Source organism: Macrotis lagotis, chromosome 1, assembly GCF_037893015.1.
Source record: "Macrotis lagotis isolate mMagLag1 chromosome 1, bilby.v1.9.chrom.fasta, whole genome shotgun sequence".
NCBI classification, from domain to species: domain Eukaryota; kingdom Metazoa; phylum Chordata; class Mammalia; order Peramelemorphia; family Peramelidae; genus Macrotis; species Macrotis lagotis.
The window spans coordinates 690522563-690530045 of record NC_133658.1 but is presented as its reverse complement, the minus strand read 5'-3'; positions in this window follow the sequence as shown (position 1 = coordinate 690530045).

The following is a 7483-nucleotide window of genomic DNA, read 5'->3' as shown; positions in this document are numbered from 1 at the left end:
TACTATACCATATTATACTATACTATACTATACTATACTATACTATACTATACTATACTATACTATACTATACAGTAGCAGTCATCAACACTGCCTGGTACTTGTTAAGAAATAGAGTAATACATCAGTGGCTTAGGATAGGTTCAAAAGAGACTGACTGTAGCAAATGACTACAGCAATCTACTATTTGACAAATCCAATGACATCTGCTTCTGGGATAAGAACTCACTATTTGGCAAAAATTGTTGGGAAAATTGGAAAATAGTATGGAAAAAAACTAGGCATAAATCCACATCTCACATCTTATACCAAAATAAAGTCAAAATGGGTATAGGATTTAAACATAAAAAGTGATATCATAGATAAACTAATAGATCAAAAATACTCTCTGTTTTTGATCTATGGAAAAGGGATAAATTTATTACCAAACAAGAATTAGAGCACATTATAAACTGAAAAATGGGTGATTTTTACTATATTAAATTAAAATGTTCTTGCACTAATAAAATCAATGCTGCCAAAAGTAGAAGAAAAGCAGAAAGCTGGGAAACAATCTTCATAACCAAGAGTTCTGATAAAGGTCTCATTTCTAAAAATATATAGGGAATTGTGTCAAATGTATAAGATCACAAGTAATTCCCCAATTGATAAATGGTCAAAGGATATGAACAGACAATTTCCAAATGAAGAAATTAAAGAAATATATATATATATAATCATATAAAAATGCTCTGAATCACTATTGATTAGAGAAAAGCAAATTAAAACAACAATGAAATATCATCTCACACCTATTAGATTAACTCAAATGAGTAAAAGGGAAGAGGGTCAATGCTGGTGGAGAGGGTGTGGGAGGATTGGGACATTGATGCATTGCTGATGGAGTTCTGAACAGATCTAACCCTCCTGGAGAGCAATATGCCCAAAGAGCAATAATGCTGTCATACCCTTTGACCCAGCAATTCCAATTCTAGGTCTATATCCAGAAGAAATTGTAAAAAATGGGAAAAGTCCTACATGTTACAAAATATTCATAGTAGCTCTTTTTGTAGTGGCAAAGAATTGGAAATTAAGGGGATGCTCATCAATTGGGGAATGGCTAAACAAGTTATGGTACATGAATACTATGTAATATCACTGTTTTATAAGAAACAAAGAAGCATAGAATGACTTGTGGTATCTGATGCTGAGTAAAGGGAGTAGAGCCAAGAGAACAATTTAATTAAAGATTTTATTTATTTTGAGTTTTATGATTTTTTCCCCCAATCTTACTTCCCTCCCCCTAGCCCCCCCCACAGAAAGCAATTTGTCAGTTTTTACATTGTTTCCATGTTGTACATTGATCCAAATTGAGTGTGATGAGAGAGAAATCATATCCTTAAAGAAGAAACATAAAGTATAATAGATAACAAGATCCGACAATAAGATATCAGGTTTTTTTTCCCCTAAATTAAAGGTAATAGTCCTTGGTCTTTGTTCAAACTCCACAGTTCTTTATCTGGATACAGATGGTATTCTCCATTGCAGACAGCCCCAAATTGTCCCTGATTGTTGCACTGATGGAATGAGCGAGTCCATCAAGGTTGATCATCGCCTCCATGTTGCTGTTAGGATGTACAGTGTTTTTCTGGTTCTGCTCATCTCACTCAGCATCAGTCAAGAGAACCATTTACACATCAACATTATGAGATGAACAACCTTGATAGAAGCATCTCTTCTCTTCAGTTCAGAGGACTGCCATATTTGAAAGATTATGGACTATATTATCTCCAACCAGAGGAAGAAAAATGAAACCAAACAAAACACATAGGAAAAAAATCATTCCAAATCTGATGAACATTTAATAAAAATTATCTCATATATCTCTTTCCCCTAATCCTAATTCTTTATGCCAAAAATTACTAATTTGTAAATATGTTTAACAAAATATGTAAGTAAAATGCTAACCTGACTATTCCCTGCTGAGGGGAAGGGGGTGGGAAGGGAGGGTGGAGGGAAATTTTGTTACTTGGAAATATGCATGTACAAATGGATGAATATAAATAAATTTAAAATTAAAAAAAAGGAAATGGCTCAGAGAGGGAATAACACACACACACACACACACACACACACACACACACACACATACACACACAACACACCACACTCAATTGGGTATAGAAATCCAACTTACCCTAGAGGAAAGTAGGATAGGAAAGGAATGAGAGAAAAGGTATATGTGTGGGGTTGAGGAGGGGTAGGTGATAGAAGGGAGGGATGATTATGGGAGGGGGTAGTCAGCTGTAAAACACTTGAAGAGGGAATGGATGAAAGGAGTGAAAGAACAGAATGGAGGGAAATACAGCTAGCAATAGCAATTGTGCGAAAAAATATTGAAACAAATTTCTCTGATAAAGACCTCATTTCTCAAATAGTCAAATTTATAAAAAAAAATAAGAGCCATTCCCAAATGATAAATTGTCAAGAGATATGAACAGTTTTCAGATCAGGTTATCAATGCTATCTATTTAAATCATTAAAAAATGTCCTAGTCACTATTGACAGGAGAAATACGAGTTGGAATACCTCTGTTATTACCTTATACCTATACCTAATAGAACAGAAAATGTTGGAAGGGATGTAGGAAAAATAAGACATTAATGTGTTGCTGGAGAATCTGTGAAAGGATTCAACAGTTCTGTAGTGCAGTTTGAAACTATACCCATAGGGGTATAAAACTGTGTCTACCTTTTGACCACTACCAGGTCTATATTCCAGAAGAGATGAAAAATAGGAAGAAAAAGGACCTATAAGTATAAGGATATTTTTAGCAGCTCTTTTTCTGGTAACAATGGAGTAGAATTTGAGGGAATGCCCATCAGTTGGTGAATAGCTGAACAAATGTGGTATGAGATTAAGATGAAATGCTATTCTGTTATAAGTAATGATGAACAGGATGTTCTCAGTAAAAACCTTGCATGAGCAGATGCAATGGGAAAAGTATTATATACAAAGTAACAGTATGATCAGTTATGAATGACTTACCTTTTCGCAGCAATGCTGTATAAAAATAAACAAATAAAAAAGAAAAGAAAAGAAACAAAATCTGGAAAAAGATATGTCTGGAAGTTATTTGCATAGAAATGATAATTGACTCATGGGAGGTAAGGCAATCACTGAACAAGAGAGTGTGAGAGAGAAAAGAGAGAGGGGCCAGGATAATGTATTGAAGGAATGCAACCAGTTCTGGGGAGTGACATGGCCTTGTAAGGAATCAGTAAGGGTGACTTTGAAGAAGCAATGAAACAGGTGAGGGAAGAACCAGAATAGGAAAGTATGTGAAAATCCAAAAGGAAGATGATATCTAGGATGAGAAGATGGTCATCAATCTCAAAAGCTACAGAAAGGATTGAAAAGGGAAAAGTAGGTCAAAAATCTTAAATTAATTACTGAATAAATAATGCATATAGTTAATGCCTCCTTAGATGTAGATAAAATTTATCTTTGAAACTAACCCAATTGTTAACATTGCAATAATAGCTAACATTTCTTTAGTGCTTACTAGGTGTCAGACATTGTGCTAAGCAGTTTACAATTATCTCATTTGATCCTTAGAATAACTCTGGAAAGTAGTTACTATCATTATCCCTATTTTGCAGTGTTTGGGGTCAGTTTTAAATTCTGTTCTTCCTGATCTCAGGTCTAATACTCTATCTAGTATTTCACCTATCTAGATATTCTGGATATCCAAAATATTTTAACAGGGAACCTTGTATATCACATTATTCTATGTTAGTACATTTTGCCTAATTGTATTGTTTTAGGGAACAGTATTGCTATGTTAAGAAATAATTAAATTATCATTCAAAACACAATTGCTATTCATTTGTTTATGTCCTGTGTTCCTCCAGTAGAAAGTGAATTTGTCAAAAGCAATTCTATCATTTTTGTCTTTGTTCATGTAGCACCTAGTGGAGGGCTTACTTATCAAATGTTTGTTAAATTGAAATTGAATTAAAGCTACCAGATTTTACTTTCAGGCACTCTACTCATCTCTGTCTCTTAATCAGGATTCAAAAGAGCTTTTAGACAGTAGCAGATTAGAAGCACTCACATTTTATTACCTATTCTAGATGATCCTAAGTTAAAAATAGCAAGCTTTTGTGGTGAGACATTCCATTCTTATACACTCTGAGCTTCGTGTACTAGTTTAGTTCTATGATCAAGGATCAGTAACTCTTCATATTCCCTTTGTTCTTTTCTACCACCAGTCTTTCTAGAAAAGCAGTAAGAATACTCTCACAAAATGTACCTAAATTTCTAAACTACTCATCAGAACAAAAGCAAGTGCACTAAAATACCTAGGAACTGGGGGGGACAGACATGATGCTGAAATCCTTTCTGAGTTTTCATGACACAACTCTCGTGGTCCTCTTCCTACTTGACTGAACATTCTTTTTCAGTCTCCTTTGCTGGTTTATAATCTATCTTATGCCCCCTGACTTTGGGTGTACCAAAAGGTTCTGTCCTAAGTCATCTTTTCTTCTCCCTCTTGGTAATCTCATCAGTTTTTGCCAGTTTAGCTACCATCTCTATGCAAATGATTTTATCTATCTATGTATCTATTTATCTACAATCCTAGTATATGCCCTGAACTGTAGTCCTGAATCACCAATTGACCATTGAACCTTTTCGAATGGCTTTCTTAGGTTATAAATGTACTAAACTTGAACATAACATTTCCTTCTAAATCTACTCTACCAAACTTTCCTCTCTCTTTTGAAGCCATCATTACCCTTCCAATCTCCAGGTTGATAACCTTGATATTAACTGCAACTCATTTTTCCTCATCCCACATATAGAATCAGTTAACAAATTGTATATTTCTATCTTCACATCTCTTACATCAGACCCCTTGTCTCCTTTCAGACTTAGTTACCACCTTAAATCAAGGCCTCATCACCTCTCACTCAAATTATTGTTACAGCCTCTTAATTGATCTTCTTGTCTCATATTTTTTTTTTCCTTTTCTGATCTATTTTACATATTGCTGTCAAAGTAATTTTCCTTAATCACATATTTGGCCATATCAATTCCCTACTCAATCAAATAGAGGCTTCCTATTGCTTCTAGAATAAAATATAAATTTCTCTGTTTATTTTAAAATTCTATATAACCTGGCCAAAACCTGTCTTTCCAGTCTTATAAGAATTACTTCCCCTCCTGCACTCTACAGACTGGTCAAACTGGCCTTATTAAAGGAAACTCTATCTCCTATGTCTATCCTAAAACTGATCCATGCCTAGAATACACTCTTTCCTTATCTTTGCCCCATAGAGTCCTTCTCTTCTTTCTAAAATGCAGATTGGGTTCCATCTTCTGCACAAAGCCTTTTCTGATATTTCCAGTTAGTAGTGCAAACTACTTTGCACACATTTGTATTTATACACAATACACACATATATCCTCATATGTCCTTGTTATCTCCCCTATTGGAATATAAGTTGCTTGTATGTAGGACTTGCTTCATTCTTTGCATTTGTATGACATAGCATGACATAATTCTCAGCACAAAGTGGGCAATTAATAAACACTTGTTGATTCATTGTTAACTGGTAAATTTAATATTTCTCTCCTTGAGTATCTAGAAGTGTCATGGAGGGAGACAACAGATGCTAATTCTCCCATCTTTCTCAAAACTGTCAATTCTAAAGGTACAAAGGTCAATTAAAACTTTAGAGGAAAAAAAACTTTGGAGGAGATGCTGGCTGCATGGCCACCTAGGTTCTGGAAAGGAGAGGGGAGGTAAACAGAGGGGAGTTAAAAGATACTTCAGAGTGGTGACAGAAGAATTTACTGTTTTATTTACCTATATTTGGTGGGATAAGAAAGTGGAGGACCTAAATTCAGATTTCATTGTGGGATGGCTCTTTTCTTCTTCCATTCTTTAGTGTCCTGCCTTAGTTTCTCTTTATTAGCCAAATATAATGCCATGCATGTCAGCTTATTTTAGGATGGGGACTGTAGGGTGAGAAAGATGGACTGAGATAATGATCTGAGTGGTCTCCCTGCCTAAGATCTCTTTCCTCTCCTATTTATCTTCCACACAACTTTCTAACTGATATGAGTAAAGAACAGGAATCCACTGGAGCTCCTTATGGTTCCCCCCCCCCCTTATTTAGATGATTGGGAAAACAGTCAACAACCTGGGCCTTGCTTGGTCCTCTAGGACTAATTCCAACTGACATGTGATAGATATTCCTTATAACAATCAGGTATGGAAGATAGCCTGTGGAAAGGCACAGAGAAGGGAAAAGAAATCTTGTTGGAGTACACCACAATAGGAAAGGAAATGGTATAATATGCCTAGAAAAGTAGTTGTTAGCAGTTTGTAAAGGGATTCATATGTCTTCCAGAAGAGTTTTCTTTTGATCTTTTTGGCAAGCTGCTTGAGCTGGGATACAACCACAAGCAACTCAGTGGCAGGGGAGATACACTCAGTTGAATCAAAGAGAATTTTGAATATCATGTATCTCTTTTCCTAATATGTTAAGTAAACTCCTTTGTTACCTGCTGAATGTTCCATGATGAATGTCTTGTATTGTCTTAATAAATCTAAACAACCAGGGATCTGGCCTCAGCTTTTCCATACCCTGGAATGCACTCATTCTTTCTCTTTGACAATTCCTAGTTCTCTTCAAGGTTCAATTGAAGAATCATCTTCTAAAGAAGACTTATCTAGACTCTCATATTTGTTAGCTGTGCTCTTTCCAGAAATTACTTTGTGTGTATATATATATATATATATATATAGATATAGATATATAGTGTTTATTTTTATGTTTTTTTCTGTGAATAGAAAGTAACATCCTTAAGGGCAATGACTGGCCTTTTTTCCCCTCTGCAGAGTGAAGGGTTAAAGTGAGATCTTCCCTATCAGCTGTTATGATGTAAAGGAGAAGGAACTTACTGAGCACACTGAACTGAAGCATGTTGATCAAAGCATGTTCTGGGATAGGGAGTGCTTGGGGAATATTCCTTGTAAACATTCTTTGGGATCCACACCTGGGGACTCTATCCTTGAGTATTTATCTAAAGACATCTGTAGAATGTACCCAGGATCTGAAGGTGGTTTGGCTCAAACTAGAGGATCATTGAGTTTGGTCATGAAAGTCGGTTGATCAGAATTCAGTCAGTGGACCTGTGCCACTTTTGTGTAAGCATTATAAAGGTCTGTCTTGAGAAAGGGGCTCTTGGAACTCTCCCCCTTCTGAGAGGACACTTTGCTAAAGGTATTTTCCCAATGGAGACTCCACTTGCTCAGTCTGATATTCAGGAGTAATGTCCTGTTTCTTCTTTTTTCTCTTATCCATTTTGGTCTTTTCTCTCATATATATATACTACATATAAGTATATATATATGTATATATATATGTATATATATGTATATGTGATTGTGTACCTTAGATTATAATATTATTTCTTGGGTTATAAGTATTAA